The sequence below is a fragment of the Pyrgilauda ruficollis genome, unplaced genomic scaffold (genome assembly GCF_017590135.1).
Source record: "Pyrgilauda ruficollis isolate IOZ18807 unplaced genomic scaffold, ASM1759013v1 scaffold2, whole genome shotgun sequence".
Lineage (NCBI taxonomy): Eukaryota > Metazoa > Chordata > Aves > Passeriformes > Passeridae > Pyrgilauda > Pyrgilauda ruficollis.
In genome coordinates, this window is record NW_024519206.1 from 8,586,599 (window position 1) to 8,600,463 (window position 13,865).

Genomic DNA, 13,865 nt, shown 5'->3' on the forward strand with positions numbered 1-13,865 from the left:
GTCCTTTATTTTTAATATTTTCTCCTCCAGCTTCCATTGACCCCGGTAAGCCACTCAGGGGCAGAACTGAAAAGTTCTGTTACATTATGTACAATGGAGGAATCGGAGCATGTAGGTAGGAGACTGGCTTTGCTTAGCAAGCAACATCACTGCAACACAAGAATGTTGAGAAGTTCTCAGCACAGAAGGGATATACAATCTGAGACAAAAGGAAAAGAAACAACCCCACCCAACACCCTCATTATTAATTTCTTCAATTGAGTCTGGTTTATGGGCAGATATTAACTTTAAGCCAATCTAAATGAACCAGAAGTAGTAATTTTGTATGCCAACATGAATAGATCAAATAAACAGATAAACCTGAATCAGTTACTTTCTTCATGAAATAAGCTTTCCATTTTTTAAGGAGGAAATATACTGGTTGTCAGTATCTCAGTGTAAACTCATAAAAGCCAATAGAGACATCAATTGGTTTTCTTCCTTTAAGCATCTGATGTTGTATCAAATGCCTCACCGCAGTTGTGGATGTTGAAGATGTTGGATTGTCCTTTCCAGTCACATTTAAGGAAATGCATTTGGTTAATAGCAGTTAATAGTTTGTGAGGCTTTTCCTGTTTCTTTGGTGTCAGATTATTATTTTATGAGTTGTTTGATCTGAAACTGAGCTTTAGATGGACTACACAGTGAGGCCATTCTACCTCTCATTCAGGATTGTAGTGTGGCGTCGCTGTGGACACCCATTATGGTCAATTAACTGTGTAAGAAGGAGCCAGTAATGGTTGTAATTCGAGAGTAAGAGACTCTGAACTGGCAGTTAAAGAATATAATGTGTAGGAGTCTTGCAATTAGAATGGAACAGGTGGAGAAAGTTGCTCAATGCAAGCTTGTGCTCTTACTTGTCCAGCAAATCTTTTTCTTTTGGCTTCCAAATCCATTTCTTAGGCAAACTGCAGTCAGGAGGAAATGTTTAGCACATTATTGACCCCTCTAGCTAACAGAGGAGGAGTTTACAGTGTTCTTCCTCAAATGTCCCATGACTGCACAGTACAGATGTGCCAGGTGACAAACAATTCTCACCAACAGGGCACCTGGCAAGGGCAGGCCAGGCAAGAATGAGCAGGTCAGGACGGAGGATCCCCAGGACTTCTTTGTATGCAGCTCTGCTGCCATGTCTCCACTGCAGCCACCATGTATTAAGAAGTACCAGTTCTAGTAACCACACTTTCCAAAGTACAGATTGTTGTTGAATTTTGTCAATGATCCTGTTAATAAAACTTGATTGCTGGATTGTTTTCGGTGAATAAACACAGAAGAGCCATGTGTGCTGCCAGAGTGAGTTGAAGCAATACTGCCAGGGAGTGTCCGCTGTAGCAGCGGGGAGTTTTAGTGCCCTGTACTTCAAGAAAGTGCGTTTTAGTCATAGACCTGGTAACAGCTTGTGTACTACTGATCCATTAGGGCAGTTAATTGGTTATGCATTGGTTGCAATCCTGACTGCATGCCCAAGAGACAGGTCTCATTTCCCTCATCCAAAATGTTCTTTTAATTCTCAGGCCAACAGTTCACATTATGGGATGGAGGCATATCATCAACAGCTCCCATCTCTATCTTGTACAAATGTTTATGGTCATATTAAGATGACTATATGCACAGATTAATACTATGTAACATTTATCCAGAGTAACAGAATGGCAAATATTGGGGTACTCTTCTCCCTTTTTGACCTCAGTTCATCTTGTGATATTCAGAAGAGTGCTTATCAAAACCAGCTTGACATTCAGAAATTTTCAGTGGTGTCAGTAAACATCCTTTCTGTTAAATTGCTGTTGGTTTCCTCAAGCTAATCATTTTTTTAGTCTGAAAAGTTCTAACTGCTGTCACTGTAAAAAAACTGAAAAGAAAAAATGAACAAAAAAAATCCTTAAATCTGACTTGCAACCCCTAATGAGAAAAGAAAAAAAAAATCTGTCATCTCATTCAGAAGAAAGAAAAAATGCTAGCTTTTTTAAAGTGAAATAAATGCTTTCTCTAAACATGATCGCAGTTGACAAAATGCTGGATGTTTAGGTGGCAATTATAGCCCTTTCAGAGTCTGTCAAATCTTGTCACAACACTTGTTATAAATGAGGACAGATTTAGACATCCTTTCTGACAGTTATGTGTAGGATGTGGATGGTTGGCAGTTAAATTTCAAATGCAGGGAAATTTTCCTTCCAATAAATCTTTGCTTGTTTATTAAGAGGGAGTTGCCGTGCACTGAATCTTGTATCTACCATGTGCAGCTTTTCATCCTTACAGCTTTTGACATTTCACTTTAACTTTCTTTGTGACAGCCATCTGAACATTGTTTTAGGTAAAAAGTAACCTACGGTGCTCTGGAGATGTAAGAATTCTTTTGGTGTTTTCATATTGCGATGAGAGTAAGAAACATGTTGGATTATACACGGATGGATAGATAGCAAGAAAGCAAATAACTGAGATTGCAACTATGCTGATTGAAGGGAGCAGCTTCATGATGCACACAGAAAATGGGATAAGGTGCTAGCCCACATTCATCATGTGAGATGTGCAAAATGTTGACGAAGTATTAGTAATAATACTGTGCATCACAAAGCACAATTCATGTGATGATAAACTACTTCATGTGTCATTAAAGGCCAGACCTGACGTGGATTTCAAAATGTTTTTGATGGTAAGAGGACAAAGAGCATGGGGAAAAGAGAGGTAAGAGGAAACATATTGCCATGGACAAAAATCCTGGCTGGGTCAGGGAGAGCTTTTTTGGAAGCTCTGAAGGTGAGGGTGCTGGAGCAGCCTCAACGTTGCGATGAGTACAGCATAAGCCTTGTCAACTGCCACTGCCTAAATCTGCTAACTAGCACAGATAGTGAAAAGCTATGCATTCACCCTTTCTGCAAAGGCTGATAAAGAGGTGAGAAAGAGAGAGGCAACATCTCTCATTTAGGTGATGTCCAGCATATATTGCATTATATACCATTAATGGAGAGAAGGCGGCTACAGCTCCTTTAGTACCTGCTCCAAATGCCAATAATACCTTCAAGCTCCCAGAGGCATCTCCTTCTGGAAGAAACTGGTAAGAGGAAAAAAAATCTGCTTAGCCATTTTGTAGTCCTCTCTCACTGGAATATGACATGTTATAGCCTAACTTTTATGAATGGTAGTATAAAACCCCAGTCAATTAGGTAAGTGCAAAGCTAACGTTTCATAGAGACAGTGAGCAAGAGATGTAATCTATGATATCAGGACCTTGTGATTCTCTTATTTAGCTGTAGTAGCAGTTTAACATAAGACAGTTACTCACGTGCAAAGTGTTAAGCAGATCTATGAGTTGTTTGCTGGACCAGGACCAAAGTGCTCATTGCGTTGGAGGATGGAACCCATAAACTGGAACACTGTGGGCAGCTATACCTTTTGCAGAGCTCAAGTTTTAGCACTTTCTATTTTCATAAGAGTGACAGTGTTATGTAACTAGCATATAGATGAACTTGTGTTCATTTGTAAAGATCATAAAATATTCAAGAATATTTGTGGGATTCTATCTTGAGTGATACAGCTTAAGACCTTGAATTCTGAATGGGTTGCTCTCCTGTTTTTGTCTGGTTACAGACCATTCACTTAGCCTTAATGACATGCATTCAAATAAATGCTTGCTATTTCACAAATGTGAAAATAAATTTACTGTTTCTGTGCTCCAAGACATCAGCATTTATTACCTCATTTGGGAAAACAACCGAGTTACTTGCTTCATTTATACTCTATTCAAATACTGCTTTGAGAACAGGGACTATCATCGTGCTTCTCAGAGCTTTTCATGAATAGGGATATATATTCCCAGGTATCTTCCCTTCTATTCACTTGTATGAAAAAATCTTAGGGGGTAAAAGATTACAGGATGTCTCAGGTATGGATAATTAATTTGCTCATAAACTACTGAAATGTAACATGTCAACTTTTTTTTTTAAAATTTGTTCAGTTCCTAACTCAGCTGAGCTGGTATGTCTCTACTTGACTTAATGGGTTAATTTACTATGTGTGAATAAACTCTATGTGACTATGTGTGAATAAATTATGGTGTCTCTTCTTCACAATCATTTAACCCATGAATCTTAGTTGGCAATAAAATACTGCAAAATGTTTGCCTGTTCAAGAAATATTTCTGACTCTTTTTAAGGAAATGTCATATTTGCATGTATGCATTAAGAAATAACAAAAAAAGAATTAGCTACTTCAGAAGTAATCTTCACATTATTGGATTGCTACGGGAGTACACCATCTAATTTTACAGCTTTAAGCAGTAATACTGATTGTTATGAAGCTTATCAGAAAATTAGAAGCATCAACAATTTCAACTCTTTTTAGTGTCAGAAAAGTAATCTTTAGGATTATAATTGTTAGAGGTTTGTCTGACTTGTTCTCCTGTATCTACTCACATATTTCTAATTACAGTAAAAATAAGGAAAAAATATCCCATCAGGATAAAACAACAAACATGTTCTCACATAATGTCTATAAGGGAGCCACTGACTGGACCTAAGAAAAATTAAAATGCAATAACAAAGCATTCATGTTTAGATGGAAACATTTTAAGGCTCTTTTCAATAAATATCTTTTCTTCAAGGCAAATAGATCTGCTGAGGGATATAGGTATTTCTGTACTATACCTGTTCAAAATCCTGAGCTTTTCTTCAAGGCAAATAGATCTTTCACTGCTGAGGGATATAGGTATTTCTGTACTATACCTGTTCAAAATCCTGACCTCCAAATTCTTACGCTGGAGAACCACATAGGCCAGTTAATGGCACTGCTGTTGATGCTGAGGAGGGAAAAGGATATTGTGCCATTCTGTCACTATGTCTGCTCTGAGTGTCACAGGGGCCACATAGATCAAGATGGTACTCTTCAATGAGAGGGAAAAACAACTTAGGTGGGTACAAGTTCCTTGAAGTTAGTGCTACCATAATTAAATACACAGGTGTGTGGCAGTCCTGTTCTATTTTCAGGCACTACCAAACCTTACTGACTCTGCTTTCCCTCCCGTGGAGCTCACCTCAGCCTAACCATAACCCCATTTCAGCCACTTCTGAGGCTGTCATTCCTTTAACCCATGAGGAAATTACATGTTGTTCTGTGCTGTCACAGCCCTGCCATCAACTCCACTCCCCCCAGCTTTATCCCCAGGAGCCTGCAGCCCAGAGAGACCTCAGCCCATATGTCCATAAGGTTCCCTCCATTATGCAAAAAAATCCCAAAGGTGAAGGATCAGCAGCATGAGGAATCACATCTGGTCTCTGGCAAGCTCTATGTGAGCTACATGATGAAACCATAGAAAAAATGATCTGAACTAAAGTCACTGTATTTCATTGACATCAGACAGAAAAACATGTAACTGTCAATTTGGGTGCTTAGTTCTATGTTCCTGTATTTGAAAGGATAAATCACAAGATCATCACTCTGTATTGAAAAAATGACAGGATATCTCCTCCCGCTCCAGCTGCTGACAGCTGGAATTTGAAAGTTGCTTCTCAGCCTACCATTCAAAACTACCTGCAATTGCAGGTTTGTGCTTCATTGGCCAAAGCACTGGCCCAAACTTCCAGAGAATGTAAGATATTCATGTCCAGTATACAATCAAATGTTAATGAGTTGTTGTTTAGTATTCTGCAAGATTTGGGTAAAAATGTAGCAGCCATTCCTTATAGTGTACTGGGGGAGGCCAACAACTAAACATGATGCTTCTAGGTGATTTCTGGTAAAGAGAAGGTAAAGAGCAGTAGAGAAAACACCAGAAAATATGGTCGGGATGATTTGATTGAGACAGAGCAAAGAGAAAAAAGCAAATTCTTTGGACCTAATGATTGCCAAAGATAACCATGTTTGAATTGTTCTATTGGTCACTGTTTGAGGTGTCACAGGCAGATCTGACACATTTTGTATACTTTTACAGGGACTATTACTGATCACTTTTCATTAACAGTGAGAGACAGTCAATAATATGAAGAACCATTGAGATGCTAATTTGATACCAGTCCTCAGTTCCTGCTAAAAAAGTACTTTTCTACATGTACCAAAATAATTTACATTCAGATGGTTCTATTGGCACTGGAGTTCTGATGGGGTTCTAAAAAAAAAATGATTTTTGCATGGACTGATGATAAGGATCATCCCCTTCAAACTCAGGAGTGGTGCATCAACAAAGAGGAAGTCAAACAGAAACACCCAGAGAGATGCATGGATGAACAAGGAGCTCCTGGACAAACTCACTCTACAGAGGGTGGAAGCATGGACAAAGAACCTGAGGAGAATACAGAGAAATTGTTCAAGCAGACAGGGATCAGGTTGGACAGCTAATAGATTTAAAAATAGAATTAAATCTGGCCAGGAGCATCAAGGGCAACAAGAAAAACTACTATGGGTATGTCAGTGATAAGAGAAAGACCAGGGGAAAATGTGTCCTCCCAGATGGAAACAGGAGATGTGATTACTTGGCAGCTGGAGAAGGCTGAGGTACTCAATGACTTTTTTTGCCTCAGTCTTGACTGGCAAGTGCTCCAGCCACACCAGCCAAGTCACAGAAACCAAAGACAAGGACTGGGAGAATGAAAAACCACCTGCTGTAGGAGAAGATAGGTTCAAGGCCATGTAAAAAACCTGGAGGTGCACAAGTCCATGGGACCTGATGAGATGCCTCTGCAGGTCCTAAGGGAACCGAGAGATTAGGTGACTATGCCACTGTGCACCATATTTGAGAAGTTTTTGAGTCTGGTGAAGTTGCCAATGACTGGAAAAGGAGAAATGTAACCCTTACTTGCAACATAAAAAGGGCACAGACCTGTTGGAGTGAGTCAGGGGAGAGCCACAAAGATGACCAGAAGGCTGGAGCATCTCTCCTAAAAGGAAAGGCTGAGAGAGTTGGGTTTGTTCATCCTGGTGAAAAGAGTGCTCCAGGGAGACCTTACAGCACCTTCCAGTACCTAAAGGGGACCTATAGGAGAGCTGGAGACTGACTTTTTACAAGAGCATATAGGGACAGGACAAGGGGTAATGGCCTTAAACTGAATGAGGGTAGGTTTAGAGTAGATATTAGGAAGAAATTCTTTCCTATGGAGGGTGGAAATTGGAACAGTGAAACAGGTTGTCCATAAAATTTGTGGAAGCTCCACTGGAGGTGTACAAAGCCAGGCTGGATGGACCCTAAGCAACCTGGTGTAGTGGGTGGCATCCATGACAAAAGCAGGGAGTTTGGAAGAACATGATCATTAAGGTCTCTTCCTACTCAAACCTTTCTATGATTCTACAATTCTATGATTTTCCGTTCTTTGTCTGCTACCAGGAATAATGCTTCATCATTCTGTTTCAGCAGTGCTGACAGTATTTAGCTTTGTACTAAATCCTGCCAGACATCAGCCATGGCTACAGGCACAGACACAGAATTATAATAGCATGACAATTTTTATAGGATACAATAGTGAAAAAAACTCCTTTTAATTCAAGATAATCAAAAGTTTGGTCATTGCTGACCAGTACAACACCTTTAAAGACAAAATTGGTTTGAGTCATCATCATGAAGTAGTTTCCTCATAGATTTTTTTATTATGCCAAGAACTGTTTGTACTCCAAAATTTTAATGGTAGAACATGTAACAACCATCAAAAAAATGCACAAGTACCTTTGTGAGGCATTGGCAAATGACCGAATTGTGGCATTCTAGAGAATGGACAATTGTCCTGCTTTGTATCCTAGACAAGAAGCTGTACAAATTCAAACTTACTAGGGTAGGTTTGGAGAGAAAACTGGGAAACAGAGTACTTGAATTTTGTCTTACATATATGCTACTGACAAATAAGTAAGATAATAATTGTTTCATATTGTAATAGCTTTGACACTTTATGTCATATATAGCCAGCACATTGACATAGAAATAGGTACATATTATTGTTGCATATAGATAAAACCTTGCAAAAGGAAGACCTTGTAAAATCAGCTAAGCAGAAAAGGACTATGGGAAAGTGACTCAGCTGAATTAGAGGTAGAGAAACAAGTTATGTAACCATTGTGTGTTCACCCTGGTGTATGGTGATTGATTGAATCCTGTTTGCTATGATTTAAATTATGTAACTGATAACCAGCTAATTGCTTAAAAAGGCTGGGTTCTGGGAAGAAAATGGCTCTCCTTTGCACCTGCATGGGGACTCTGCATCACTACAGGCCCTCACCTCACATATTATGTTTTGCAAATAACAGTAAATAAATAGAAACTTTTAAAGTAATAAATCCTTACTTAATATGAATCTTTATAGGTGAGTTTAAGATTTTCTAGGGTTTTGGTTATAGTGATTACTTAGGTTGCATGGTCTTAACCCTCAAGAAAGACTGTCATAACACTTTTCATTTGAACAGACTTACACAAATAAATGTGTGCGTTAAAGGAATTCTGTAACAAATAATATTACTACTATTTCATTAGTCTCACTTTTTAAAGTAATTGAATGCTCTCTAGTAGCTACATTGTATGCAGAAAAGATTTAGGGCAGAGATCAGAGTTCCTCTCCCTTACATATAAAGACAGAAATCCAGAAAGAACAGCCTTTGTCTACTTCTTTTCATATATAATTCTAGTACTGTGACTCAGTGGAATAGAAGGAGTTCCAAAGGTTATGTACAGGTGAAGTTTGTTATAATCCTAAATTCTTTTTATACAATAAAAAGACTGCAGGAAGTTGAAATAAAATTTTTCACTTTGTGTAGGGGGATGAAGAGGTAGCTTTCAGCTATAACCTGGAATATATCTGTATGTTCATGCTTAAATATTATACATATGTTTATACATACTTATGTATAAATATGATACACCATTTACATGATACACCTATATGCTAGAGATCATATGCAGACATGCATATATATTTATATTTATGTATGTAAGGTCTTATGCTGTACTGCATAATTTTTTAATAACCATTAACACAAAAAATGTATAAGGCTCCAAAATGTAGAATATGTCACTCCTACAGAATAGGTGGTATTCAGTGAACAAGTACTTTTTTTTTCTTTAGGGTACAACAGATTGTGTGAAAGCTTTCAAAAACTGGGAATTCATTCAGTAAAGTGACCTCAACAAAGTTATTCAGTTACATGAGAAAGAAATAGTAGGCTCTTTTCAGCAACATTTCCCCAATTTCTGTAGCTGAGAGATAATAATCATAAAGACTGATGAAAAAGAAAAGAATGAAATTGTGGAGGACACATAAAAAACCACAGTGGAATATTTGAAACAGACTAATTACTAATAGGATTTTTTTTAAGTAAAAGTAACCCCTTGTTAAATCCCATTTCTGACTCTTCCCCTGAAATCACCCTCAGATTTTTTCAGGACCCTATCAATTTAGAGACCCTGTCTCTAAATCAAATGTATTAGCATTGTTGATGTCCACTTCATCCTGTAGTGTTAAAATTGCAAAACACTACAATTTTAGAAGGAATATCTGATATTCTTGAACACAATACATCACCTTGATGGCACATGAATTTGTAAACTAATAATAACTACAAATCCAGAATTTATGCAAGAGTAGACATGTGTCTCCTTGGTTGTCTGCAAATAAAATTTTTTCTGGCTGCTTGACTGGTAAAAACTCCCCTGTAAGACATAATTTAATAAAAAAGAAACCTGTAAAGACTGAGTAATAGACAGTAGACACTGCAGATGTGTTGAATGCAGTGACACACCGACAGTTGAATGAAAAGTTGTTCCCTGAAACTATTTCTCCCTATTGCTTGAACAGGGAGCTGAGAGCATGCAGTCACCTAAGTTAGGGCAAAAGAGTTTCACTCCTCTGAAAGCAGGATGCCAATACATATTGTGGTTTGGAGGATGCATCTGTTGGAGTATGCTGATCCAGTGTGATAGAGAAAAAAAATTGGTTTTTTTGCATTCGTTGGAGAATGAAAGGTTTGATGCTGCAGGCATTGAGGCTCTGTGACTCCCATTGGCTTGGATGAGTAGGGATGGTGTTTTTCCCCTCACATGACTACCGTGTCACCTCTCTGGGGTGTGCTGAGATCTGCTGTGAGGTGCTGAGCAACCTCAAACCTCATTAAAGTCATTGGATAGAGCCCTGAGCTATCTCATGAGATGAAGTTGCACTATTTATACTCTGAGAACATATGTATACTGTACTATTAGTGCTAATATTTTTGTCAGAACACTTTCTTAAAGCAAAATGTGAGAACATTTGTGGGCAGTAATCACAAAACAGGGTTGACAGCTCCTTCCTTCTCTTACTCAGTCACAAACGTTTTTCCTTTCAACAGATGATGAAATGTAAAAGGAACTGGTCATTTTCAGAGACTGGTGTTATTTTATTGATAATACATGAACATCAAAAGGGAGCTGGCAAGGCTGTTGCCAAGTAGAACTCATAATTGTAGGGTGTCTGTGGCCCTACCTTAAATTGAAAGAGGAGTTACACAGCCTGACAGTAATACCTGTAAGCAGGAACTGCATACTGCATTTGCAAAAGTTCATAAAAGACAGGGGGACTAAGCCCATCTCTTCCATTTCCACCAGATTAGCAGTTACATGTCAAATTTTATTTTACCAATAGCCTTCCATATCACAGAAGTCTATCCCTGTCTGAAAATCCAAGACCTTTCCTTTTGGCTGAAAACTGCAGGAAAAGCTCTCTTTCTGTAAACATCATGGTTCACACTGCCCTGGTACTAAGATGTGGGATTTCAGGCAAGAAACAATACTGGAAATTAGCAATTCAGAACAAGAAATTACAGGAAGTAATAATAATGTCACCAAATTGTTTTGTACCCCAGGAAATGGCTTGCTCAGATTCTTTCATGGAATTGTTTGTTGCACTTGATCATCAGTGAATCATCATCAGGTCCAGGCTGCCTGCATCAAGCTTTTGACAAAAGCTCCCAGCAGTAACTTCTGCCTGTTCTTCATCCCACCTCTGTCATCACTACAGAGTGTGGGATAATAACAACAAAAAAAAGATAAATCAGAAAGCTGAAACAAATCCTACCTGATGAATCATTATAGTGAGGAAGATTTGTGTGATTTCAGACTCACTCTTTCATTCAGAAGCACATATTATCTGTTATTGCATTAATTGTAATAAATGCATAACCAAACCTGACACAAGCATCCATTTGAACAAGCATGATCTGGACAGGTTTAATGACAGGGTGTTTCTCAAAGAGTTCCTGTTCCCAACCTAAACACAGTTTGTTCAGTTAGAGACTTAAGAAATTCACCTCTATAACATTCTTTACCCTCTAACAATGATTATGAACAAAAAATAAAACACATCAAGCGCAAACATCAGTCATTTTATTTTTGAAATTATTAAGCACTTTTGCAAAGACTAATGTATCTGGAATTTTATAAGCTAGATATATTTATTATCTGTGGGCAGTTCTTGATGTAGTTGTTATCTATCCTTCCATCCATGTTTTGTTTAGGGTGACTAAAGAAAACTTTAATGCCTGCTAGCTTAGTAACAGCAAAGAATACAAACTACCTTCCAAATTAGATCAACATAAGACAGAAAAAGGTGCTCAGTCTGTAAGCCAAGATAAGGTGTGAATACAAATGCACTCTTTTGCTGGAACTGTACATATTTATGCCAGGAAGAAGCAAGGACATCAGAATATCAAGGAGACAGTAAGAAAACACCAAGAATATGTAAACAGGGATGAAGTGACAGAATTTGCTGCTCTCCCTGAGCAAGACTCCAGATAAGATTATCGCTGGAGTCTATTGTCAGATGACTTTGAGAAAGACACCTTTATTCTTCAGAATGAGTAGAAGACAAGGTCAGAGATCAGAGCAGGGTTAGGATAACTGAGAGGTCCCTTGCACCAGTGTAATGGGACATACCAATGTCTTCAAACCAAAGTTCGGATAGTTAGGCAACATCAAAAATAGGAAAAAAGGATTTGGACAAAAAGTAGGCAAAACTGCAACAGACAGAGGTGTTTGTGATATGGGCAGAAGAGGATTCAGGATCAAGAGCAGTATAGGAAAGCAAGGACAGGACTCAGCTTCAGCTCCAGTTAGCCCAAAAACTAATGGCAAATCTTCCAACAGACACCCAAGCACTGTATTTAGATCCCCTTTTTATATGAATGTTAGTGAGTTCTGCGCTGCTCACCACAGCATTAGGGGGCACTTAAACACGCTGCTTGTGTGAGTAAAAGAACTACTTTGGGGGCATGACTGTGTTGCATTCTTGTCATTATGAGTGAGCAGCCCAGTATGGTCACTCATTTCATGACTTACTGCATTCACAGGAACAAGGTATGTCTACATTCTCTGCATACAAATAGGTCAGGGTCAAACACCACTTGACTTTATCAGGTTTTTTTTAAAAAAGCCCACAAATTTCCAAATATTGGCTAACCACTGGCACTAAAACAAATGTGTAATAACATGTTTAATTTTAACCACCTGAATAGTCCTGTTGAGTGTAGGTCTGTGTACACATTCCTGAAAGCCCAGGCACTGAAGAAGCTAATCACACATTAAATTATCTCCAATGTGTGGGAAATATATTATCATAATACATTTAAATATATATAAAACAATTCTTTTTTTTTAATGTTAGTCTGAAAAGTCCTATTGTCTTTAAAATGTTGGCATCTGTGTTAATTTACTTAGATTGCAATTAACTGTGGCAGTTAAGAGATTATTTAGGAAGCGTGTAAATCCAATCAGCTAAATGGCTGATCTTTTCCCAGGAAAAAGAACCCAACCTCTTTCTGTAAACAAAATCAACAATTATACCCAATCTAAAACATGTAAAAATGTTTATGAGCTACTGAGCAAGGTACTTGCTAAAAGACTGGAAGATGCACTCAAAAGAGCTTTTAATTAATTCTCAGTCTAACAGGCATGACAAGTAAGTTACACCCCTTCACCTCACCAAATTTTGGTGGTCTTCTTAAGGAAGACAAATCTTGAAATTTTAAAGGACTTAATACAAATTGTTTTAGTAAAAGAGTCTTACTCAGACCCACAATTTAATAAGCACATGTACATTGGAAGTCCAGTTTGGTCTTGTTGAATGTCCAGTGGTTTTTCTGTTCATCTTGATTGGTTTCACTTTTTGTGAACTGGATTGGAAAGGGATATAGCTGAATATCATCTTAATTTTTAATGGTCACACAGTACAGAACATCCTAGGTGCTCTCTTTCAATATCATGGTGAGAGAATTGCTCACCACTTGATGTGTCTTGGGTACTGCTTGATGAGCTGCTATACCTCAGGACCTTTTTAATACCTAAGTTAGTTTCCAGTGAAAGAACAGAATTTCCAAAAGCTATCTCTCCACAGTATTAACCGTATTAAAATATGTTTGTTACATATGAATGAATGTTACAGTGTTTTATGTATATTAGTTTTAAATATTTTCAGTGTTTCTATTTGACTGGGGAACAAAAGAGAAAAAAATGTTTATGTTTTTTCTCCTAGTGATTTCACTAGGCACTATGTAAAGTAAGGAAACATGGGGAAGACAATTTTTCTTTTTCAGTGTGGTTTCCAACACTGTGGCCCTCCCAGAAAATGACCATTCTAATGATCTGTGTGATAAATATGCAAGTTTTTTCCATTAAAAAAATCTGGTAATTATTGTAAATTAGAGAATATATGAAGGGCACTGTGGCCTTTAAAGTCAGCAGAGACCAGTTCACAATGTGGCAGAGATGAAGCTTCAAGGATGATGTGTGTCTCTTTTTAGGGATACAAATCTTTTAAAGATTTCAGCACCCCATCTCAAGTTTTATAAATTAAGCTTATAATGCAGGCACAGCACATTCTTTTGTCATC